We start from the raw sequence: 27521 nt of genomic DNA, 5'->3' as shown, positions 1-27521 counted from the left end.
GCTTGTCTTTACAAAAAAACGCATGAGCGTTTCATACTAAAACTTTCGTGAAATTAATAAACTTTCTAAAGAACGCGATTTTCTTTCAAAGTAAAGCTTGTACTGAGAAAAGCAACACAGATCTCAGTTCTAACAGTGCTTTCACACGTAGCAAACAACTGCTTGTCTTGACAAAGAAACGCATGTTCGTTTCTTACTAAAGCTTTCGTGAAATTAATAAACTTTCAAAGAACGCGATTATCTTTCAAAGTAAAGCTTCTACTGAGAAAAGCAACACTGACTCCGTTCTAACAGTGCTTTCCCGCAAACTAAACAACTGCTTGTCTTAACAAAGAAACGCATGTGCGTTTCTTACTAAAGCTTTCGTGAAATTAATAAACTTTCAAAAGAACGCGATTATCTTTCAAAGTAAAGCTTGAACTGAGAAAAGCAACACTGATCTCAGTTCTAACAGTGCTTTCACACGTAGCAAACAACTGCCTGTCTTGACAAAGAAACGCATGTGCGTTTCTTACTAAAGCTTTCGTGAAATTAATAAACTTTCAAAGGAACGCAATTATCTTTCAAAGTAAAGCTTGTACTGAGAAAAGCAACACTGATCTCAGTTCTAACAGTGCTTTCACACGTAGCAAACAACTGCTTTCCTCTTGAAAGAAACGCATGTGCGTTTCTTACTAAAGCTTTCGTGAAATTAATAAACTTTCAAAAGAACGCGATTATCTTTCAAAGTAAAGCTTGTACTGAGAAAAGCAACACTGATCTCAGTTCTAACAGTGCTTTCACACGTAGTAAACAACTGCTTGTCTCTAGAAAGAAACGCATGTGCGTTTCTTACTAAAGCTTTCGAGAAATTAATAAACTTTCAAAAGAACGAGATTTTCTTTCAAACTAGAGCTTGTACTGAGAAAAGCAACACTGATCTCAGTTCTAACAGTGCTTTCACACGTAGCAAACAACTGCTTTTTTCTAGAAAGAAACGCATGTGCGTTTCTTACTAAAGCTTTCGTGAAATTAATAAACTTTCAAAAGAACGCGATTTTCTTTCAAAGTAAAGCTTGTACTGAGAAAAACAACACTGATCTCAGTTCTAACAGTGCTTTCACACGTAGCAAACAACTGCTTGTCTTTACAAAGAAACGCATGTGCGTTTCTTACTAAAGCTTTCGTGAAATCAATAAACTTTCAAAAGAACGCGATTTTCTTTCAAAGTAAAGCATGTACTGAGAAAAACAACACTGATCTCAGTTCTAACAGTGCTTTCACACGTAACAAACAACTGCTTGTCTTTACAAAGAAACGCATGTGCGTTTCTTACTAAAGCTTTCGTGAAATCAATAAACTTTCAAAAGAACGCGATTTTTTTTCAAAGTAAAGCTTGTACTGAGAAAAGCAACACTGATCTCAGTTCTAACAGTGCTTTCACACGTAGCAAACAACTGCTTGTCTTTACAAAGAAAGGCATGTGCGTTACCTACTAAAGCTTTCGTGAAATTAATAAACATTCAAAAGAACGCGATTATCTTTAAAAGTAAAGCTTGTACTGAGAAAAACAACACTGATCTCAGTTCTAACAGTGCTTTCACACGTAGCAAACAACTGCCTGTCTTGACAAAGAAACGCATGTGCGTTTCTTACTAAAGCTTTCGTGAAATTAATAAACTTTCAAAAGAACGCGATTATCTTTCAAAGTAAAGCTTGTACTGAGAAAAGCAACACTTATCTCAGTTCTAACAGTGCTTTCACACGTAGTAAACAACTGCTTGTCTCTAGAAAGAAACGCATGTGCGTTTCTTACTAAAGCTTTCGAGAAATTAATAAACTTTCAAAAGAACGAGATTTTCTTTCAAACTAGAGCTTGTACTGAGAAAAGCAACACTGATCTCAGTTCTAACAGTGCTTTCACACGTAGCAAACAACTGCTTTTTTCTAGAAAGAAACGCATGTGCGTTTCTTACTAAAGCTTTCGTGAAATTAATAAACTTTCAAAAGAACGCGATTTTCTTTCAAAGTAAAGCTTGTACTGAGAAAAGCAACACTGATCTCAGTTCTAACAGTGCTTTCACACGTAGCAAACAACTGCTTGTCTTTACAAAAAAACGCATGAGCGTTTCTTACTAAAACTTTCGTGAAATTAATAAACTTTCTAAAGAACGCGATTTTCTTTCAAAGTAAAGCTTGTACTGAGAAAAGCAACACTGATCTCAGTTCTAACAGTGCTTTCACACGTAGCAAACAACTGCTTGTCTTGAAAAAGAAACACATGTTCGTTTCTTACCAAAGCTTTCGTGAAATTAATAAACTTTCAAAGAACGCGATTATCTTTCAAAGTAAAGCTTGAACTGAGAAAAGCAACACTGACTCCGTTCTAACAGTGCTTTCCCGCACAATAAGCAACTGCTTGTCTTAACAAAGAAACGCATGTGCGTTTCTTACTAAAGCTTTCGTGAAATCAATAAACTTTCAAAAGAACGCGATTATCTTTCAAAGTAAAGCTTGTACTGAGAAAAGCAACACTGATCTCAGTTCTAACAGTGCTTTCACACGTAGCAAACAACTGCTTGTCTTGACAAAGAAACGCATGTGCGTTTCTTACTAAAGCTTTCGTGAAATTAATAAACTTTAAAAGAACGCGATTATCTTTAAAAGTAAAGCTTGTACTGAGAAAAGCAACACTGATATCAGTTCTAACAGTGCTTTCACACGTAGCAAACAACTGCTTGTCTTATTAAGAAACGCATGTGCGTTTCTTACTAAAGCTTTCGTGAAATTAATAAACTTTAAGAAGAACGCGATTATCTTTCAAAGTAAAGCTTGTACTGAGAAAAGCAACACTGATCTCAGTTCTAACAGTGCTTTCACACGAGGCAAACAACTGCTTGTCTTGACAAAGAAACGCATGTGCGTTTCTAACTCAAGCTTTCGTGAAATTAATAAACTTTCCAATGAACGTGATTATCTTTCAAAGTAAAGCTTGGACTGAGAAAAGCAACAATAATATCTGTTCTAACAGTGCTTTCACACGTATCAAACAACTGCTTTACCTTACAAAGAAACGCATGTGCGTTTCTTACTAAAGCTTTCGTGAAATCAATAAACTTTCAAAAGAACGCGATTTTTTTTCAAAGTAAAGCTTGTACTGAGAAAAGCAACACTGATCTCAGTTCTAACAGTGCTTTCACACGTAGCAAACAACTGCTTGTCTTTACAAAGAAAGGCATGTGCGTTACCTACTAAAGCTTTCGTGAAATTAATAAACATTCAAAAGAACGCGATTATCTTTAAAAGTAAAGCTTGTACGGAGAAAAGCAACACTGATCTCATTTCTAACAGTGCTTTCACACGTAGCAAACAACTGCTTTTCTTTACAAAGAAACGCATGTGCGTTTCTTACTAAAGCTTTCGTGAAATTAATAAACTTTCAAAAGAACGCGATTTTCTTTCAAAGTAAAGCTTGTACTGAGAAAAGCAACACTGATCTCAGTTCTAACAGTGCTTTCACACCTAGCAAACAACTGCCTGTGTTGACAAAGAAACGCATGTGCGTTTCTTACTAAAGCTTTCCTGAAATTAATAAACTTTCAAAAGAACGCATTTTTCTTTCAAAGTAAAGCTTGTACTGAGAAAAGCAAAACTGATCTCAGTTCTAACAGTGCTTTCACACGTAGCAAACAACTGCTTGTCTTTACAAAGAAACGCATGTGCGTTTCTTACTAAAGCTTTCGTGAAATTAATAAACTTTCAAAAGAACGCGATTATCTTTCAAAGTAAAGCTTGTACGGAGAAATGCAACACTGATCTCAGTTCTAACAGTGCTTTCACACGTAGCAAACAACTGCTTGTCTTTACAAAGAAACGCATGTGCGTTTCTTACTAAAGCTTTCGTGAATTAATAAAGTTTCAAAAGATCGAGATTATCTTTCAAAGTAAAGCTTGTACTGAGAAAAGCAACACTGATCTCAGTTCTAACAGTGCTTTCACACGTAGCAAACAACTGCTTGTCTCTAGAAAGAAACGCATGTGCTTTTCTTACTAAAGCTTTCGTGAAATTAATAAACTTTCAAAAAAACAAGATTATCTTTCAAAGTAAAGCTTGTACTGAGAAAATCAACACTGATCTCAGTTCTAACAGTGCTTTCACACGTAGCAAACAACTGCTTGTCTTTACAAAAAAACGCATGAGCGTTTCATACTAAAACTTTCGTGAAATTAATAAACTTTCTAAAGAACGCGATTTTCTTTCAAAGTAAAGCTTGTACTGAGAAAAGCAACACAGATCTCAGTTCTAACAGTGCTTTCACACGTAGCAAACAACTGCTTGTCTTGACAAAGAAACGCATGTTCGTTTCTTACTAAAGCTTTCGTGAAATTAATAAACTTTCAAAGAACGCGATTATCTTTCAAAGTAAAGCTTCTACTGAGAAAAGCAACACTGACTCCGTTCTAACAGTGCTTTCCCGCAAACTAAACAACTGCTTGTCTTAACAAAGAAACGCATGTGCGTTTCTTACTAAAGCTTTCGTGAAATTAATAAACTTTCAAAAGAACGCGATTTTCTTTCAAAGTAAAGCTTGTACTGAGAAAAGCAACACTGATCTCAGTTCTAACAGTGCTTTCACACGTAGCAAACAACTGCTTTTCTCTAGAAGGAAACGCATGTGCGTTTCTTACTAAAGCTTTCGTGAAATTAATAAACTTTCAAAAGAACGCGATTATCTTTCAAAGTAAAGCTTGTACTGAGAAAAGCAACACTGATCTCAGTTCTAACAGTGCTTTCACACGTAGCAAACAACTGCTTGTCTTTACAAAGAAACGCATGTGCGTTTCTTACTAAAGCTTTCGTGAAATCAATAAACTTTCAAAAGAACGCGATTATCTTTCAAAGTAAAGCTTGTACTGAGAAAAGCAACACTGATCTCAGTTCTAACAGTGCTTTCACACGTAGCAAACAACTGCTTGTCTTTACAAAGAAACGCATGTGCGTTTCTTACTAAAGCTTTCGTGAAATCAATAAACTTTCAAAAGAACGCGATTATCTTTCAAAGTAAAGCTTGTACTGAGAAAAGCAACACGGATCTCAGTTCTAACAGTGCTTTCACAGGTAGCACACAACTGCCTGTCTTGACAAAGAAACGCATGTGCGTTTCTTACTAAAGCTTTCGTGAAATTAATAAACTTTCAAAAGAACGCGATTTTCTTTCAAAGTAAAGCTTGTACTGAGAAAAGAAACACTGATCACAGTTCTAACAGTGCTTTCACACGTATAAACAACTGCTTGTCTCTAGAAAGAAACGCATGTTCGTTTCTTACTAAAGCTTTCAAGAAATTAATAAACTTTCAAAAGAACGCGATTATCTTTCAAAGTAAAGCTTGTACTGAGAAAAGCAACACTGATCTCAGTTCTAACAGTGCTTTCACACGTAGCAAACAACTGCTTGTCTTTACAAAAAAACGCATGAGCGTTTCATACTAAAACTTTCGTGAAATTAATAAACTTTCTAAAGAACGCGATTTTCTTTCAAAGTAAAGCTTGTACTGAGAAAAGCAACACAGATCTCAGTTCTAACAGTGCTTTCACACGTAGCAAACAACTGCTTGTCTTGACAAAGAAACGCATGTTCGTTTCTTACTAAAGCTTTCGTGAAATTAATAAACTTTCAAAGAACGCGATTATCTTTCAAAGTAAAGCTTCTACTGAGAAAAGCAACACTGACTCCGTTCTAACAGTGCTTTCCCGCAAACTAAACAACTGCTTGTCTTAACAAAGAAACGCATGTGCGTTTCTTACTAAAGCTTTCGTGAAATTAATAAACTTTCAAAAGAACGCGATTATCTTTCAAAGTAAAGCTTGAACTGAGAAAAGCAACACTGATCTCAGTTCTAACAGTGCTTTCACACGTAGCAAACAACTGCCTGTCTTGACAAAGAAACGCATGTGCGTTTCTTACTAAAGCTTTCGTGAAATTAATAAACTTTCAAAGGAACGCAATTATCTTTCAAAGTAAAGCTTGTACTGAGAAAAGCAACACTGATCTCAGTTCTAACAGTGCTTTCACACGTAGCAAACAACTGCTTTCCTCTTGAAAGAAACGCATGTGCGTTTCTTACTAAAGCTTTCGTGAAATTAATAAACTTTCAAAAGAACGCGATTATCTTTCAAAGTAAAGCTTGTACTGAGAAAAGCAACACTGATCTCAGTTCTAACAGTGCTTTCACACGTAGTAAACAACTGCTTGTCTCTAGAAAGAAACGCATGTGCGTTTCTTACTAAAGCTTTCGAGAAATTAATAAACTTTCAAAAGAACGAGATTTTCTTTCAAACTAGAGCTTGTACTGAGAAAAGCAACACTGATCTCAGTTCTAACAGTGCTTTCACACGTAGCAAACAACTGCTTTTTTCTAGAAAGAAACGCATGTGCGTTTCTTACTAAAGCTTTCGTGAAATTAATAAACTTTCAAAAGAACGCGATTTTCTTTCAAAGTAAAGCTTGTACTGAGAAAAACAACACTGATCTCAGTTCTAACAGTGCTTTCACACGTAGCAAACAACTGCTTGTCTTTACAAAGAAACGCATGTGCGTTTCTTACTAAAGCTTTCGTGAAATCAATAAACTTTCAAAAGAACGCGATTTTCTTTCAAAGTAAAGCATGTACTGAGAAAAACAACACTGATCTCAGTTCTAACAGTGCTTTCACACGTAACAAACAACTGCTTGTCTTTACAAAGAAACGCATGTGCGTTTCTTACTAAAGCTTTCGTGAAATCAATAAACTTTCAAAAGAACGCGATTTTTTTTCAAAGTAAAGCTTGTACTGAGAAAAGCAACACTGATCTCAGTTCTAACAGTGCTTTCACACGTAGCAAACAACTGCTTGTCTTTACAAAGAAAGGCATGTGCGTTACCTACTAAAGCTTTCGTGAAATTAATAAACATTCAAAAGAACGCGATTATCTTTAAAAGTAAAGCTTGTACTGAGAAAAACAACACTGATCTCAGTTCTAACAGTGCTTTCACACGTAGCAAACAACTGCCTGTCTTGACAAAGAAACGCATGTGCGTTTCTTACTAAAGCTTTCGTGAAATTAATAAACTTTCAAAAGAACGCGATTATCTTTCAAAGTAAAGCTTGTACTGAGAAAAGCAACACTTATCTCAGTTCTAACAGTGCTTTCACACGTAGTAAACAACTGCTTGTCTCTAGAAAGAAACGCATGTGCGTTTCTTACTAAAGCTTTCGAGAAATTAATAAACTTTCAAAAGAACGAGATTTTCTTTCAAACTAGAGCTTGTACTGAGAAAAGCAACACTGATCTCAGTTCTAACAGTGCTTTCACACGTAGCAAACAACTGCTTTTTTCTAGAAAGAAACGCATGTGCGTTTCTTACTAAAGCTTTCGTGAAATTAATAAACTTTCAAAAGAACGCGATTTTCTTTCAAAGTAAAGCTTGTACTGAGAAAAGCAACACTGATCTCAGTTCTAACAGTGCTTTCACACGTAGCAAACAACTGCTTGTCTTTACAAAAAAACGCATGAGCGTTTCTTACTAAAACTTTCGTGAAATTAATAAACTTTCTAAAGAACGCGATTTTCTTTCAAAGTAAAGCTTGTACTGAGAAAAGCAACACTGATCTCAGTTCTAACAGTGCTTTCACACGTAGCAAACAACTGCTTGTCTTGAAAAAGAAACACATGTTCGTTTCTTACCAAAGCTTTCGTGAAATTAATAAACTTTCAAAGAACGCGATTATCTTTCAAAGTAAAGCTTGAACTGAGAAAAGCAACACTGACTCCGTTCTAACAGTGCTTTCCCGCACAATAAGCAACTGCTTGTCTTAACAAAGAAACGCATGTGCGTTTCTTACTAAAGCTTTCGTGAAATCAATAAACTTTCAAAAGAACGCGATTATCTTTCAAAGTAAAGCTTGTACTGAGAAAAGCAACACTGATCTCAGTTCTAACAGTGCTTTCACACGTAGCAAACAACTGCTTGTCTTGACAAAGAAACGCATGTGCGTTTCTTACTAAAGCTTTCGTGAAATTAATAAACTTTAAAAGAACGCGATTATCTTTAAAAGTAAAGCTTGTACTGAGAAAAGCAACACTGATATCAGTTCTAACAGTGCTTTCACACGTAGCAAACAACTGCTTGTCTTATTAAGAAACGCATGTGCGTTTCTTACTAAAGCTTTCGTGAAATTAATAAACTTTAAGAAGAACGCGATTATCTTTCAAAGTAAAGCTTGTACTGAGAAAAGCAACACTGATCTCAGTTCTAACAGTGCTTTCACACGAGGCAAACAACTGCTTGTCTTGACAAAGAAACGCATGTGCGTTTCTAACTCAAGCTTTCGTGAAATTAATAAACTTTCCAATGAACGTGATTATCTTTCAAAGTAAAGCTTGGACTGAGAAAAGCAACAATAATATCTGTTCTAACAGTGCTTTCACACGTATCAAACAACTGCTTTACCTTACAAAGAAACGCATGTGCGTTTCTTACTAAAGCTTTCGTGAAATCAATAAACTTTCAAAAGAACGCGATTTTTTTTCAAAGTAAAGCTTGTACTGAGAAAAGCAACACTGATCTCAGTTCTAACAGTGCTTTCACACGTAGCAAACAACTGCTTGTCTTTACAAAGAAAGGCATGTGCGTTACCTACTAAAGCTTTCGTGAAATTAATAAACATTCAAAAGAACGCGATTATCTTTAAAAGTAAAGCTTGTACGGAGAAAAGCAACACTGATCTCATTTCTAACAGTGCTTTCACACGTAGCAAACAACTGCTTTTCTTTACAAAGAAACGCATGTGCGTTTCTTACTAAAGCTTTCGTGAAATTAATAAACTTTCAAAAGAACGCGATTTTCTTTCAAAGTAAAGCTTGTACTGAGAAAAGCAACACTGATCTCAGTTCTAACAGTGCTTTCACACCTAGCAAACAACTGCCTGTGTTGACAAAGAAACGCATGTGCGTTTCTTACTAAAGCTTTCCTGAAATTAATAAACTTTCAAAAGAACGCATTTTTCTTTCAAAGTAAAGCTTGTACTGAGAAAAGCAAAACTGATCTCAGTTCTAACAGTGCTTTCACACGTAGCAAACAACTGCTTGTCTTTACAAAGAAACGCATGTGCGTTTCTTACTAAAGCTTTCGTGAAATTAATAAACTTTCAAAAGAACGCGATTATCTTTCAAAGTAAAGCTTGTACGGAGAAATGCAACACTGATCTCAGTTCTAACAGTGCTTTCACACGTAGCAAACAACTGCTTGTCTTTACAAAGAAACGCATGTGCGTTTCTTACTAAAGCTTTCGTGAATTAATAAAGTTTCAAAAGATCGAGATTATCTTTCAAAGTAAAGCTTGTACTGAGAAAAGCAACACTGATCTCAGTTCTAACAGTGCTTTCACACGTAGCAAACAACTGCTTGTCTCTAGAAAGAAACGCATGTGCTTTTCTTACTAAAGCTTTCGTGAAATTAATAAACTTTCAAAAAAACAAGATTATCTTTCAAAGTAAAGCTTGTACTGAGAAAATCAACACTGATCTCAGTTCTAACAGTGCTTTCACACGTAGCAAACAACTGCTTGTCTTTACAAAAAAACGCATGAGCGTTTCATACTAAAACTTTCGTGAAATTAATAAACTTTCTAAAGAACGCGATTTTCTTTCAAAGTAAAGCTTGTACTGAGAAAAGCAACACAGATCTCAGTTCTAACAGTGCTTTCACACGTAGCAAACAACTGCTTGTCTTGACAAAGAAACGCATGTTCGTTTCTTACTAAAGCTTTCGTGAAATTAATAAACTTTCAAAGAACGCGATTATCTTTCAAAGTAAAGCTTCTACTGAGAAAAGCAACACTGACTCCGTTCTAACAGTGCTTTCCCGCAAACTAAACAACTGCTTGTCTTAACAAAGAAACGCATGTGCGTTTCTTACTAAAGCTTTCGTGAAATTAATAAACTTTCAAAAGAACGCGATTTTCTTTCAAAGTAAAGCTTGTACTGAGAAAAGCAACACTGATCTCAGTTCTAACAGTGCTTTCACACGTAGCAAACAACTGCTTTTCTCTAGAAGGAAACGCATGTGCGTTTCTTACTAAAGCTTTCGTGAAATTAATAAACTTTCAAAAGAACGCGATTATCTTTCAAAGTAAAGCTTGTACTGAGAAAAGCAACACTGATCTCAGTTCTAACAGTGCTTTCACACGTAGCAAACAACTGCTTGTCTTTACAAAGAAACGCATGTGCGTTTCTTACTAAAGCTTTCGTGAAATCAATAAACTTTCAAAAGAACGCGATTATCTTTCAAAGTAAAGCTTGTACTGAGAAAAGCAACACTGATCTCAGTTCTAACAGTGCTTTCACACGTAGCAAACAACTGCTTGTCTTTACAAAGAAACGCATGTGCGTTTCTTACTAAAGCTTTCGTGAAATCAATAAACTTTCAAAAGAACGCGATTATCTTTCAAAGTAAAGCTTGTACTGAGAAAAGCAACACGGATCTCAGTTCTAACAGTGCTTTCACAGGTAGCACACAACTGCCTGTCTTGACAAAGAAACGCATGTGCGTTTCTTACTAAAGCTTTCGTGAAATTAATAAACTTTCAAAAGAACGCGATTTTCTTTCAAAGTAAAGCTTGTACTGAGAAAAGAAACACTGATCACAGTTCTAACAGTGCTTTCACACGTATAAACAACTGCTTGTCTCTAGAAAGAAACGCATGTTCGTTTCTTACTAAAGCTTTCAAGAAATTAATAAACTTTCAAAAGAACGCGATTATCTTTCAAAGTAAAGCTTGTACGGAGAAAAGCAACACTGATCTCATTTCTAACAGTGCTTTCACACGTAGCAAACAACTGCTTTTCTTTACAAAGAAACGCATGTGCGTTTCTTACTAAAGCTTTCGTGAAATTAATAAACTTTCAAAAGAACGCGATTTTCTTTCAAAGTAAAGCTTGTACTGAGAAAAGCAACACTGATCTCAGTTCTAACAGTGCTTTCACACCTAGCAAACAACTGCCTGTGTTGACAAAGAAACGCATGTGCGTTTCTTACTAAAGCTTTCCTGAAATTAATAAACTTTCAAAAGAACGCATTTTTCTTTCAAAGTAAAGCTTGTACTGAGAAAAGCAAAACTGATCTCAGTTCTAACAGTGCTTTCACACGTAGCAAACAACTGCTTGTCTTTACAAAGAAACGCATGTGCGTTTCTTACTAAAGCTTTCGTGAAATTAATAAACTTTCAAAAGAACGCGATTATCTTTCAAAGTAAAGCTTGTACGGAGAAATGCAACACTGATCTCAGTTCTAACAGTGCTTTCACACGTAGCAAACAACTGCTTGTCTTTACAAAGAAACGCATGTGCGTTTCTTACTAAAGCTTTCGTGAATTAATAAAGTTTCAAAAGATCGAGATTATCTTTCAAAGTAAAGCTTGTACTGAGAAAAGCAACACTGATCTCAGTTCTAACAGTGCTTTCACACGTAGCAAACAACTGCTTGTCTCTAGAAAGAAACGCATGTGCTTTTCTTACTAAAGCTTTCGTGAAATTAATAAACTTTCAAAAAAACAAGATTATCTTTCAAAGTAAAGCTTGTACTGAGAAAATCAACACTGATCTCAGTTCTAACAGTGCTTTCACACGTAGCAAACAACTGCTTGTCTTTACAAAAAAACGCATGAGCGTTTCATACTAAAACTTTCGTGAAATTAATAAACTTTCTAAAGAACGCGATTTTCTTTCAAAGTAAAGCTTGTACTGAGAAAAGCAACACAGATCTCAGTTCTAACAGTGCTTTCACACGTAGCAAACAACTGCTTGTCTTGACAAAGAAACGCATGTTCGTTTCTTACTAAAGCTTTCGTGAAATTAATAAACTTTCAAAGAACGCGATTATCTTTCAAAGTAAAGCTTCTACTGAGAAAAGCAACACTGACTCCGTTCTAACAGTGCTTTCCCGCAAACTAAACAACTGCTTGTCTTAACAAAGAAACGCATGTGCGTTTCTTACTAAAGCTTTCGTGAAATTAATAAACTTTCAAAAGAACGCGATTATCTTTCAAAGTAAAGCTTGAACTGAGAAAAGCAACACTGATCTCAGTTCTAACAGTGCTTTCACACGTAGCAAACAACTGCCTGTCTTGACAAAGAAACGCATGTGCGTTTCTTACTAAAGCTTTCGTGAAATTAATAAACTTTCAAAGGAACGCAATTATCTTTCAAAGTAAAGCTTGTACTGAGAAAAGCAACACTGATCTCAGTTCTAACAGTGCTTTCACACGTAGCAAACAACTGCTTTCCTCTTGAAAGAAACGCATGTGCGTTTCTTACTAAAGCTTTCGTCAAATTAATAAACTTTCAAAAGAACGCGATTATCTTTCAAAGTAAAGCTTGTACTGAGAAAAGCAACACTGATCTCAGTTCTAACAGTGCTTTCACACGTAGTAAACAACTGCTTGTCTCTAGAAAGAAACGCATGTGCGTTTCTTACTAAAGCTTTCGAGAAATTAATAAACTTTCAAAAGAACGAGATTTTCTTTCAAACTAGAGCTTGTACTGAGAAAAGCAACACTGATCTCAGTTCTAACAGTGCTTTCACACGTAGCAAACAACTGCTTTTTTCTAGAAAGAAACGCATGTGCGTTTCTTACTAAAGCTTTCGTGAAATTAATAAACTTTCAAAAGAACGCGATTTTCTTTCAAAGTAAAGCTTGTACTGAGAAAAACAACACTGATCTCAGTTCTAACAGTGCTTTCACACGTAGCACACAACTGCTTGTCTTTACAAAGAAACGCATGTGCGTTTCTTACTAAAGCTTTCGTGAAATCAATAAACTTTCAAAAGAACGCGATTTTCTTTCAAAGTAAAGCATGTACTGAGAAAAACAACACTGATCTCAGTTCTAACAGTGCTTTCACACGTAACAAACAACTGCTTGTCTTTACAAAGAAACGCATGTGCGTTTCTTACTAAAGCTTTCGTGAAATCAATAAACTTTCAAAAGAACGCGATTTTTTTTCAAAGTAAAGCTTGTACTGAGAAAAGCAACACTGATCTCAGTTCTAACAGTGCTTTCACACGTAGCAAACAACTGCTTGTCTTTACAAAGAAAGGCATGTGCGTTACCTACTAAAGCTTTCGTGAAATTAATAAACATTCAAAAGAACGCGATTATCTTTAAAAGTAAAGCTTGTACTGAGAAAAACAACACTGATCTCAGTTCTAACAGTGCTTTCACACGTAGCAAACAACTGCCTGTCTTGACAAAGAAACGCATGTGCGTTTCTTACTAAAGCTTTCGTGAAATTAATAAACTTTCAAAAGAACGCGATTATCTTTCAAAGTAAAGCTTGTACTGAGAAAAGCAACACTTATCTCAGTTCTAACAGTGCTTTCACACGTAGTAAACAACTGCTTGTCTCTAGAAAGAAACGCATGTGCGTTTCTTACTAAAGCTTTCGAGAAATTAATAAACTTTCAAAAGAACGAGATTTTCTTTCAAACTAGAGCTTGTACTGAGAAAAGCAACACTGATCTCAGTTCTAACAGTGCTTTCACACGTAGCAAACAACTGCTTTTTTCTAGAAAGAAACGCATGTGCGTTTCTTACTAAAGCTTTCGTGAAATTAATAAACTTTCAAAAGAACGCGATTTTCTTTCAAAGTAAAGCTTGTACTGAGAAAAGCAACACTGATCTCAGTTCTAACAGTGCTTTCACACGTAGCAAACAACTGCTTGTCTTTACAAAAAAACGCATGAGCGTTTCTTACTAAAACTTTCGTGAAATTAATAAACTTTCTAAAGAACGCGATTTTCTTTCAAAGTAAAGCTTGTACTGAGAAAAGCAACACTGATCTCAGTTCTAACAGTGCTTTCACACGTAGCAAACAACTGCTTGTCTTGAAAAAGAAACACATGTTCGTTTCTTACCAAAGCTTTCGTGAAATTAATAAACTTTCAAAGAACGCGATTATCTTTCAAAGTAAAGCTTGAACTGAGAAAAGCAACACTGACTCCGTTCTAACAGTGCTTTCCCGCACAATAAACAACTGCTTGTCTTAACAAAGAAACGCATGTGCGTTTCTTACTAAAGCTTTCGTGAAATTAATAAACTTTCAAAAGAACGCGATTATCTTTCAAAGTAAAGCTTGTACTGAGAAAAGCAACACTGATCTCAGTTCTAACAGTGCTTTCACACGTAGCAAACAACTGCTTGTCTTGACAAAGAAACGCATGTGCGTTTCTTACTAAAGCTTTCGTGAAATTAATAAACTTTAAAAGAACGCGATTATCTTTAAAAGTAAAGCTTGTACTGAGAAAAGCAACACTGATATCAGTTCTAACAGTGCTTTCACACGTAGCAAACAACTGCTTGTCTTATTAAGAAACGCATGTGCGTTTCTTACTAAAGCTTTCGTGAAATTAATAAACTTTAAGAAGAACGCGATTATCTTTCAAAGTAAAGCTTGTACTGAGAAAAGCAACACTGATCTCAGTTCTAACAGTGCTTTCACACGAGGCAAACAACTGCTTGTCTTGACAAAGAAACGCATGTGCGTTTCTAACTCAAGCTTTCGTGAAATTAATAAACTTTCCAATGAACGTGATTATCTTTCAAAGTAAAGCTTGGACTGAGAAAAGCAACAATAATATCTGTTCTAACAGTGTTTTCACACGTATCAAACAACTGCTTTACCTTACAAAGAAACGCATGTGCGTTTCTTACTAAAGCTTTCGTGAAATTAATAAACTTTCAAAAGAACGCGATTATCTTTGCAATTAAAGCTTGTACTGAGAAAAGCAACACTGATCTCAGTTCTAACAGTGCTTTCACACTTAGCAAAAAACTGCTTGTCTTTACAAAGAAACGCATGTGCGTTTCTTACTAAAGCTTTCGTGAAATTAATAAACTTTCAAAAGAACGCGATTTTCTTTCAAAGTAAAGCTTGTACTGAGAAAAGCAACACTGATCTCAGTTCTAACAGTGCTTACAGACGTAGCAAACAACTGCTTCTCTTGACAAAAAAACGCATGTGCATTTCTTACTAAAGCTTTCGTGAAATTAATAAATTTTATAAGAATGCGATTATCTTTCAAAGTAAAGCTTGTACTGAGAAAAGCAACACTGATCTCACTTCTACCAGAGCTTGCACACGTAGCAAACAACTGATTGTCCTGACAAAGAAACGCATGTTCGTTTCTTACTAAAGCTTTCGTGAAATTAATAACCATTCAAAGACGGGATTATCTTTCAAAGTAAAGCTTGTACTGAGAAAACCAACACTGACTCTGTTCTAACAGTGCTTTCCCGCACTCTAAACAACTGCTTGTCTTTACAAAGAAACGCATGTGCGTTTCTTACTAAAGCTTTCGTGAAATTAATAAACTTTCAAAAGAACGCGATTATCTTTCAAAGTAAAACTTGTACTGAGAAGAGCAACACTGATCTCAGTTCTAACAGTGCTTTCACACGTAGCAAACAACTGCTTGTCTTGAAAAAGAAACACATGTTCGTTTCTTACCAAAGCTTTCGTGAAATTAATAAACTTTCAAAGAACGCGATTATCTTTCAAAGTAAAGCTTGAACTGAGAAAAGCAACACTGACTCCGTTCTAACAGTGCTTTCCCGCACAATAAACAACTGCTTGTCTTAACAAAGAAACGCATGTGCGTTTCTTACTAAAGCTTTCGTGAAATTAATAAACTTTCAAAAGAACGCGATTATCTTTCAAAGTAAAGCTTGTACTGAGAAAAGCAACACTGATCTCAGTTCTACCAGTGCTTTCACACGTAGCAAACAACTGCTTGTCTTGACAAAGAAACGCATGTGCGTTTCTTACTAAAGCTTTCGTGAAATTAATAAACTTTAAAAGAACGCGATTATCTTTAAAAGTAAAGCTTGTACTGAGAAAAGCAACACTGATATCAGTTCTAACAGTGCTTTCACACGTAGCAAACAACTGCTTGTCTTATTAAGAAACGCATGTGCGTTTCTTACTAAAGCTTTCGTGAAATTAATAAACTTTAAGAAGAACGCGATTATCTTTCAAAGTAAAGCTTGTACTGAGAAAAGCAACACTGATCTCAGTTCTAACAGTGCTTTCACACGAGGCAAACAACTGCTTGTCTTGACAAAGAAACGCATGTGCGTTTCTAACTCAAGCTTTCGTGAAATTAATAAACTTTCCAATGAACGTGATTATCTTTCAAAGTAAAGCTTGGACTGAGAAAAGCAACAATAATATCTGTTCTAACAGTGCTTTCACACGTATCAAACAACTGCTTTACCTTACAAAGAAACGCATGTGCGTTTCTTACTAAAGCTTTCGTGAAATTAATAAACTTTCAAAAGAACGCGATTATCTTTGCAATTAAAGCTTGTACTGAGAAAAGCAACACTGATCTCAGTTCTAACAGTGCTTTCACACTTAGCAAAAAACTGCTTGTCTTTACAAAGAAACGCATGTGCGTTTCTTACTAAAGCTTTCGTGAAATTAATAAACTTTCAAAAGAACGCGATTTTCTTTCAAAGTAAAGCTTGTACTGAGAAAAGCAACACTGATCTCAGTTCTAACAGTGCTTACAGACGTAGCAAACAACTGCTTCTCTTGACAAAAAAACGCATGTGCATTTCTTACTAAAGCTTTCGTGAAATTAATAAATTTTATAAGAATGCGATTATCTTTCAAAGTAAAGCTTGTACTGAGAAAAGCAACACTGATCTCACTTCTACCAGAGCTTGCACACGTAGCAAACAACTGATTGTCCTGACAAAGAAACGCATGTTCGTTTCTTACTAAAGCTTTCGTGAAATTAATAACCATTCAAAGACGGGATTATCTTTCAAAGTAAAGCTTGTACTGAGAACACCAACACTGACTCTGTTCTAACAGTGCTTTCCCGCACTCTAAACAACTGCTTGTCTTTACAAAGAAACGCATGTGCGTTTCTTACTAAAGCTTTCGTGAAATTAATAAACTTTCAAAAGAACGCGATTATCTTTCAAAGTAAAACTTGTACTGAGAAGAGCAACACTGATCTCAGTTCTAACAGTGCTTTCACACGTAGCAAACAACTGCTTGTCTTGAAAAAGAAACACATGTTCGTTTCTTACCAAAGCTTTCGTGAAATTAATAAACTTTCAAAGAACGCGATTATCTTTCAAAGTAAAGCTTGAACTGAGAAAAGCAACACTGACTCCGTTCTAACAGTGCTTTCCCGCACAATAAACAACTGCTTGTCTTAACAAAGAAACGCATGTGCGTTTCTTACTAAAGCTTTCGTGAAATTAATAAACTTTCAAAAGAACGCGATTATCTTTCAAAGTAAAGCTTGTACTGAGAAAAGCAACACTGATCTCAGTTCTACCAGTGCTTTCACACGTAGCAAACAACTGCTTGTCTTGACAAAGAAACGCATGTGCGTTTCTTACTAAAGCTTTCGTGAAATTAATAAACTTTAAAAGAACGCGATTATCTTTAAAAGTAAAGCTTGTACTGAGAAAAGCAACACTGATATCAGTTCTAACAGTGCTTTCACACGTAGCAAACAACTGCTTGTCTTATTAAGAAACGCATGTGCGTTTCTTACTAAAGCTTTCGTGAAATTAATAAACTTTAAGAAGAACGCGATTATCTTTCAAAGTAAAGCTTGTACTGAGAAAAGCAACACTGATCTCAGTTCTAACAGTGCTTTCACACGAGGCAAACAACTGCTTGTCTTGACAAAGAAACGCATGTGCGTTTCTAACTCAAGCTTTCGTGAAATTAATAAACTTTCCAATGAACGTGATTATCTTTCAAAGTAAAGCTTGGACTGAGAAAAGCAACAATGATATCTGTTCTAACAGTGCTTTCACACGTATCAAACAACTGCTTTACCTTACAAAGAAACGCATGTGCGTTTCTTACTAAAGCTTTCGTGAAATTAATAAACTTTCAAAAGAACGCTATTATCTTTGCAAGTAAAGCTTGTACTGAGAAAAGCAACACTGATCTCAGTTCTAACAGTGCTTTCACACTTAGCAAAAAACTGCTTGTCTTTACAAAGAAACGCATGTGCGTTTCTTACTAAAGCTTTCGTGAAATTAATAAACTTTCAAAAGAACGCGATTTTCTTTCAAAGTAAAGCTTGTACTGAGAAAAGCAACACTGATCTCAGTTCTAACAGTGCTTACAGACGTAGCAAACAACTGCTTCTCTTGACAAAAAAACGCATGTGCATTTCTTACTAAAGCTTTCGTGAAATTAATAAATTTTATAAGAATGCGATTATCTTTCAAAGTAAAGCTTGTACTGAGAAAAGCAACACTGATCTCACTTCTACCAGAGCTTGCACACGTAGCAAACAACTGATTGTCCTGACAAAGAAACGCATGTTCGTTTCTTACTAAAGCTTTCGTGAAATTAATAACCATTCAAAGACGGGATTATCTTTCAAAGTAAAGCTTGTACTGAGAAAACCAACACTGACTCTGTTCTAACAGTGCTTTCCCGCACTCTAAACAACTGCTTGTCTTTACAAAGAAACGCATGTGCGTTTCTTACTAAAGCTTTCGTGAAATTAATAAACTTTCAAAAGAACGCGATTATCTTTCAAAGTAAAACTTGTACTGAGAAGAGCAACACTGATCTCAGTTCTACCAGTGCTTTCACACGTAGCAAACAACTGCTAGTCTCTAGAAAGAAACGCATGTGCGTTTCTTACTAAAGCTTTCGTGAAATTAATTAACTTTCAAAAGAACGAGATTATCTTTCAAAGTAAAGCTTGTACTGAGAAAAGCAACACTGATCTCAGTTCTAACAGAGCTTTCACAAGTAGCAAACAACTGCCTGTCTTGACAAAGAAACGCATGTGCGTTTCTTACTAAAGCTTTCCTGAAATTAATAAACTAACGAAAGAACGCGATTATCTTTCAAAGTAAAGCTTGTACTGAGAGAAGCAACACTGATCTCAGTCTAACAGTGTTTTCACACTTAGCAACCAACTGCTTGTCTTGACAAACAAACGCATGTGCGTTTCTTACTAAAGCTTTCGTGAAATTAATAAGCTTTTGAAAGAACGCGATTATCTATCAAATTAACGCTTGTACTGAGAAATCAACACTGATCTCATTTCTAACAGTGCTTTCACACGTAGCAAACAAGTGCTTATCTTGACAAAGAAACGCATACGCGTTTCTTACTAAAGCTTTCGTGAAATTATTAAACTTCTGAAAGAACGCGATTATCTTTCAAAGTAAAGCTTGTACTGAGAAAAGCAACACTGATCTCAGTTCTAACCGTGCTTTCACACGTAGCAAACAACTGCTTGTCTCTAAAAAGAAACGCATGTGCTTTTCTTACTAAAGCTTTCGTGAAATTAATAAACTTTCAAAAGAACAAGATTATCTTTCAAAGTAAAGCTTGTACTGAGAAAAGCAACACTGATCTCAGTTCTAACAGTGCTTTCACACGTAGCAAACAACTGCTTGTCTTTACAAAAAAACGCATGAGCGTTTCATACTAAAACTTTCGTGAAATTAATAAACTTTCAAAAGAACGCGATTTTCTTTCAAAGTAAAGCTTGTACTGAGAAAAGCAACACAGATCTCAGTTCTAACAGTGCTTTCACACGTAGCAAACAACTGCTTGTCTTGACAAAGAAACGCATGTTCGTTTCTTACTAAAGCTTTCGTGAAATTAATAAATTTTCAAAGAACGCGATTATCTTTCAAAGTAAAGCTTGTACTGAGAAAAGCAACACTGACTCCGTTCTAACTGTGCTTTCCCGCACACTAAACAACTGCTTGTCTTAACAAAGAAACGCATGTGCGTTTCTTACTAAAGCTTTCGTGAAATTAATAAACTTTCAAAAGAACGCGATTATCTTTCAAAGTAAAGCTTGTACTGAGAAAAGCAACACTGATCTCAGTTCTAACAGTGCTTTCACACGTAGCAAACAACTGCCTGTCTTGACAAAGAAACGCATGTGCGTGTCTTACTAAAGCTTTCGTGAAATTAATAAACTTTCAAAAGAACGCGATTATCTTTCAAAGTAAAGCTTGTACAGAGAAAAGGAATGCGGATCTCACTTCTACCAATACTTTAACATGTTCCAAAGAACTGCTTCTCTGTACAGAAAAACACATGTGCTTTTCTTACAAAAGCATTTCATGAAATAAATACACATTCAAAAGAACGTTATTATCTTTCAAAGTAAAACTTTTGCAGAGAAAAGGAAAACTAATCTCACTTCTAACAGTAATTTGACATGTCGCAAACATCTGCTTCTCTTTACAGAGAAACACATGTGCGTTTCTTACTAAAGCTTTTCAAGATATGAATACACTTTCAAAAGAACATGTTTATATTTCAAAACAAAGATTCTACAGAGAAAAGGAACACTGATCTCACTTCTACCAATACTTTGACATGTCGTAAACAATGGCTTCTCTTTACAAGGAACAGTTGTGCGTTTCTTACTTAAGTTATTTATGAAATGAATACACTTTCAAAGAATGTGATTATCTTTCAAAGTAAAGTTTCTAAAGAGAAATGAACACTGATCTCACTTCTAACAAGGCTTTGACATGTCAGAAACAACTGCCTTTCCTTACCAAGAAACACATGTGTGTTATTACTAAAGCATTTAAAGAAATAAATACACTTTCAAAAGAACGTGATTATATTTCAAATTAAAGCTTGCACACAGAAAATGACTACTGATCTCACTTCTAACAATACTTTGACATGTCGAAAACAACTGCTTCTCCTTACAGAGAAACACATGTGTGTTTCTTACAAAAGTATTTCATGAAATAAATGCACTTTCAAAAAAACGTGATTATCTTCCAAAGTAAAGCTTCTATAGAGAAAAGGAACACTGATCTCACTTCTCAAAAGACTTTGACATGTAGCAAAAACTGCTTCTCTTTACCAAGAAACACATGTGTTTCTTAATAAAGCTTTTCAAGAGATGAATACACTTTCAAAAGAACATGATTATATTTCAAAGCAAAGCTTCTACAGAGAAAAGTAACACTGATCTCACTTCTAACAGTAATTTGCCATGTTGCAAACAACTGCTTTTCTTTACAAAGAAACACTTTTGCGTTTCTTACTAAAGCTATTTTTGAAATGAACTCTTTCAAAACAATGTGATTATCTTCCAAAGTAAAGCTTCTACAGAGAAAAGGAAAACTGATCTCACTTCAAACAGTAATAGATATGTCGAAAAAATCTGCTTCTCTATAAGGAGAAGCACATGTGCATTTCTTAATAAAGCTTTTCCTAAAATGAATACACTTTAAAAAGTACGTGATTATATTTAAAAGCAAAGATTCTACAGAGAAAAGGAACACGGATCTCACTTCTAACAAGCCTTTGACATGTCACAAAGAACTGCTTTGCTTTACAGAAAAAGACATGTGCGTTTCTTACTAAAGCATTTCAAGAAATGAATACACTTTCAAAAGAATGTGATTATCTTTCAAATAAAGCTTCTACAGAGAAAAGGAATACTGATCTCACTTCAAACAATACTTTGACATGTCGCAAACAATTGCTTCTCTTTAACAAGATACACGTGGGTTTCTTAGTAAAGCTTTTCAAGAAATGAATGAATACACCTTCAAAAGAACGTGATTATATTTCAAAGCATAGCTTCTACAGAGAAAAGGAACACTGATCTCACTTCTAACAGTAATTTGACATGTCGCAAACAACTTTTCTTTACACAGAAAGACGTGTGTTTCTTACTAAAGCTATTTATAAAATGAATACACTTTCCAAAGAATGTGACTTTCTTTCAAAGTAAAGCTTCTACGGAGAAAAGGAACATTGATATCACTTCTAACAATAATTTGACACGTCGCAAACAACTGCTTCTCTTTACAGGGAAACACATGTGTGTTTCTTCCTAAAGCTTTTCATGAAATGAATACACTTTGAAATAAATGTGATTATCTTTCAAAGTAAAGCTTCTACAGAGAAAGGAACACTTATCTCTCTTCCAAAAATACTTTGACATGTCGCAAAAAATGGCTTTTTTTTACAGAGAAACAGTTGTGCGTTTCTTACTAAAGCTATTTTTGAAATGAATACACTTTCAAAACAATGAGATTATCTTTCAAAGTAAAGCTTGTAGAGAGAAAAGAAAACTGTTCTCATTTTTAACAGTAATTTGACATGTCACAAACAACTGCTTTTCTTTAGAGAGAAATACATGTATGTTTCTTACTAAAGATTTTCAAGAAATGTATACACTTTCAAAAGAACGTGATTATCTTTCAAATTAAAGCTTGTACAGAGAAAAGGAATATTGATCTCACTTCAAACAATATTTTGACATGTCCCAAACAACTGCTTCTCCTAACCAAGTAACACATGTGCTTTGCTTACTAAAGTTTTAAAGAAATGAATACACTTTTAAAAGAACATGATTATATTTCAAAGCAGAGTTTCTACAGAGAATGGAACACTGATCTCACTTCTAACAATACTTTGACATGTCGCAAACAACTGCTTCTCTTTACAGAGAAACACTTGTGCGTTTCTTACTAAAGCTATTAATGAAATGAATACACTTTCAGAAGAATATGATTATCTTTCAAAGTAAAGTTGTACAGAGAAAGGTAAACTGATCTCACTTCTAACAATACTTTGACATGTCGCAAACAACTGCTTCTCTTTACCAAGAAACACATGTGTTTCTAACTAAAGCTGTTCAAGAAATGTATACACTTTCAAAAGAATGTGATTATCCTTCAAAGTAAAGCTTGTACAAAGAAAAGGAACACTGATATCACTTCTAACAAGACGTTGACATGTCGCAAGAAACTGCTTCTCTTTATCAAGAAACACATGTGTGTTAGTTACTAAAGCTTTTCAGGAAATGAATACACTTTCAAAAGAATGTGATTATCTTTCAAAGTAAATCTTGTACCTAGAAAAGGAATATTGACCTCACTTCAAACAACACTTTGACATGTCGCAAACAACTGCTTCTCCTTACCAAGTAACACAAGTGCGTTTTAACTAAAGCTTTTCAGGAAAGAATACAGTTTCAAAATAGCGTGATTATCTTTCAATGTAAAGCTTGTACAGAGAAAAGGAACACTGATCTCACTAATAACAATACTTTGACATGTCGCAAAAAATGGCCTCTCTTTACAGAGAAACACATGTGCCTTTCTTACTAAAGCTATTTATGAAATAAATACACTTTCAAAGAATGTGGTTATCTTTCAAATTAAAGCTTCTACAGAGAAAAGCAACACTGATCTCAGGTCTAATAGGACGTTGACATGTCGCAAACAACTGCTTCTCATTACCAAGAAACACATGTGCGTTTCTTACTAAAGTTTTTAAAGAAATGAATACACTTTTTAAAGAACCAATTGTATTGCAAAGCAAAGCTTCTACAGAGAATGGAACACTGATCTCCCTTCTAACAATACTTTGACATGTCGCAAACAACAGCTTCTCTCTACAGAGAAACACTTGTGCGTTTCTTACTAAAGCTATTAATGAAATGAATACACTTTCAAAGAATGTGATTATCTTTCAAAGTAAAGCTTCTACAGAGAAATGAATACTGATCACACTTCTAACAAGACTTTGACATGTCAGAAACAACTGCTTCTCTTTACCAAGACACACATGAGCATTATTACTAAAGCATTTCTAGAAATGAATACACTTTCAAAAGAACGTGAACATATTTCAAAATAAAGCTTCCACAGAGAAAATGAACACTGATCTCACTTCTAACAGTAATTTGACACGTCGAAAAGAAGTGCTTTTCTTTACAGAGAAACACATGTACGTTTCTTACTAAAGCTTATCATGAAATGAATACACTTTCAAAAGAATATGATTATACTTCAAAGCAAAGCTTCTACAGAGAAAAGGAACACTGATCTCACTTCTAAAAATACTTGACATGTCGGAAAAAACTGCTTCTCTTTACAGAGAAACACATATGCGTTTCTTCCTAATGCTTTTCATGAAATGAATACACTTTGAAAAGAATGTGATTATCTTTCAAAGTAAAGCTTTTACAGAGAAAGGAACACTGATCTCTCTTCTAAAAATACTTTGACATGATGCATAATACGGCCTTTCTTTACAGAGAAACAACTGTGCGTTTCTTACTAAAGTTATATATGAAACTAATACACTTTCAAAAAACGTGATTATCTTTCAAAATAAAGCTTTGACAGAGAAAAGGAAAACTGATCTCACTTCTAATAGATATTTGACAGTTGCAAACATCTGCTTCTTTACAGAGAAACTCATGTGTGTTTCATACTAAAACTTTTTAAGAAATGAATACACATTCAAAAGAACGTGATTATCATTCAAAGCAAAGCTTCTACAGAGGATGGAACACTGATCTCACTTCTAACAAGACTTTGACATTTAGGAAACAATTGAATCTCTTTACCAAGTAACACGTGTGTTTCTTACTAAAGCTAATCCTGAAATGAATACACTTTCAAAGGAATGTGATTATCTTTCAAAGTAAAGCTTCTACACAGAAAGGAACACTGATCTCTCTTCTAACAATACTTTGACATGTCGCAAAAAATGGCCTCTCTTTAGAGAAACACATGTGCGTTTCTTACTAAAGCTGTTTATGAAATGAACACCCTTTCAAAAGAATGTGATTTTCTTTCAAAGTAAACCTGCTACAGAGAAAAGGAATACTGATTTCACTTCAAACAATACTTTGAATGTCGTAAACAACTGCTTCTCCTTACCAAGATACACATGTGTGTTTCATGCTAAAGCTTTTCAAGAAATGAATACACTTTCAAAAGAATGTGAATATCTTTCAAAGTAAAGCTTGTACAGAGAAAAGGAATGCGGATCTCACTTCTACCAATACTTTAACATGTTCCAAAGAACTGCTTCTCTTTACAGAAAAACACATGTGCTTTTCTTACAAAAGCATTTCATGAAATAAATACACATTCAAAAGAACGTTATTATCTTTCAAAGTAAAACTTCTGCAGAGAAAAGGAAAACTAATCTCACTTCTAACAGTAATTTGACATGTCGCAAACATCTGCTTCTCTTTACAGAGAAACACATGTGCGTTTCTTACTAAAGCTTTTCAAGATATGAATACACTTTCAAAAGAACATGTTTATATTTCAAAACAAAGATTCTACAGAGAAAAGGAACACTGATCTCACTTCTACCAATACTTTGACATGTCGTAAACAATGGCTTCTCTTTACAAGGAACAGTTGTGCGTTTCTTACTTAAGTTATTTATGAAATGAATACACTTTCAAAGAATGTGATTATCTTTCAAAGTAAAGTTTCTAAAGAGAAATGAACACTGATCTCACTTCTAACAAGGCTTTGACATGTCAGAAACAACTGCCTTTCCTTACCAAGAAACACATGTGTGTTATTACTAAAGCATTTAAAGAAATAAATACACTTTCAAAAGAACGTGATTATATTTCAAATTAAAGCTTGCACACAGAAAATGACTAATGATCTCACTTCTAACAATACTTTGACATGTCGAAAACAACTGCTTCTCCTTACAGAGAAACACATGTGTGTTTCTTACAAAAGTATTTCATGAAATAAATGCACTTTCAAAAAAACGTGATTATCTTCCAAAGTAAAGCTTCTATAGAGAAAAGGAACACTGATCTCACTTCTCAAAAGACTTTGACATGTAGCAAAAACTGCTTCTCTTTACCAAGAAACACATGTGTTTCTTAATAAAGCTTTTCAAGAGATGAATACACTTTCAAAAGAACATGATTATATTTCAAAGCAAAGCTTCTACAGAGAAAAGTAACACTGATCTCACTTCTAACAGTAATTTGCCATGTTGCAAACAACTGCTTTTCTTTACAAAGAAACACTTTTGCGTTTCTTACTAAAGCTATTTTTGAAATGAACTCTTTCAAAACAATGTGATTATCTTCCAAAGTAAAGCTTCTACAGAGAAAAGGAAAACTGATCTCACTTCAAACAGTAATAGATATGTCGGAAAAATCTGCTTCTCTATAAGGAGAAGCACATGTGCATTTCTTAATAAAGCTTTTCCTAAAATGAATACACTTTAAAAAGAACGTGATTATATTTAAAAGCAAAGATTCTACAGAGAAAAGGAACACGGATCTCACTTCTAACAAGCCTTTGACATGTCACAAAGAACTGCTTTGCTTTACAGAAAAAGACATGTGCGTTTCTTACTAAAGCATTTCAAGAAATGAATACACTTTCAAAAGAATGTGATTATCTTTCAAATAAAGCTTCTACAGAGAAAAGGAATACTGATCTCACTTCAAACAATACTTTGACATGTCGCAAACAATTGCTTCTCTTTAACAAGATACACGTGGGTTTCTTAGTAAAGCTTTTCAAGAAATGAATGAATACACTTTCAAAAGAACGTGATTATATTTCAAAGCATAGCTTCTACAGAGAAAAGGAACACTGATCTCACTTCTAACAGTAATTTGACATGTCGCAAACAACTTTTCTTTACACAGAAAGACGTGTGTTTCTTACTAAAGCTATTTATAAAATGAATACACTTTCCAAAGAATGTGACTTTCTTTCAAAGTAAAGCTTCTACGGAGAAAAGGAACATTGATATCACTTCTAACAATAATTTGACACGTCGCAAACAACGGCTTCTCTTTACAGGGAAACACATGTGTGTTTCTTCCTAAAGCTTTTCATGAAATGAATACACTTTGAAATAAATGTGATTATCTTTCAAAGTAAAGCTTCTACAGAGAAAGGAACACTTATCTCTCTTCCAAAAATACTTTGACATGTCGCAAAAAATGGCTTTTCTTTACAGAGAAACAGTTGTGCGTTTCTTACTAAAGCTATTTTTGAAATGAATACACTTTCAAAACAATGAGATTATCTTTCAAAGTAAAGCTTGTAGAGAGAAAAGAAAACTGTTCTCATGTTTAACAGTAATTTGACATGTCACAAACAACTGCTTTTCTTTAGAGAGAAATACATGTATGTTTCTTACTAAAGATTTTCAAGAAATGTATACACTTTCAAAAGAACGTGATTATCTTTCAAATTAAAGCTTGTACAGAGAAAAGGAATATTGATCTCACTTCAAACAATATTTTGACATGTCCCAAACAACTGCTTCTCCTAACCAAGTAACACATGTGCTTTGCTTACTAAAGTTTTAAAGAAATGAATACACTTTTAAAAGAACATGATTATATTTCAAAGCAGAGTTTCTACAGAGAATGGAACACTGATCTCACTTCTAACAATACTTTGACATGTCGCAAACAACTGCTTCTCTTTACAGAGAAACACTTGTGCGTTTCTTACTAAAGCTATTAATGAAATGAATACACTTTCAGAAGAATATGATTATCTTTCAAAGTAAAGTTGTACAGAGAAAGGTAAACTGATCTCACTTCTAACAATACTTTGACATGTCGCAAACAACTGCTTCTCTTTACCAAGAAACACATGTGTTTCTAACTAAAGCTGTTCAAGAAATGTATACACTTTCAAAA

The sequence above is a fragment of the Chionomys nivalis genome, chromosome 2 (assembly GCF_950005125.1).
Source record: "Chionomys nivalis chromosome 2, mChiNiv1.1, whole genome shotgun sequence".
Classification (NCBI taxonomy): domain Eukaryota; kingdom Metazoa; phylum Chordata; class Mammalia; order Rodentia; family Cricetidae; genus Chionomys; species Chionomys nivalis.
The sequence above is the reverse complement of the archived record's forward strand: the minus strand, read 5'-3'. Positions refer to the sequence as shown.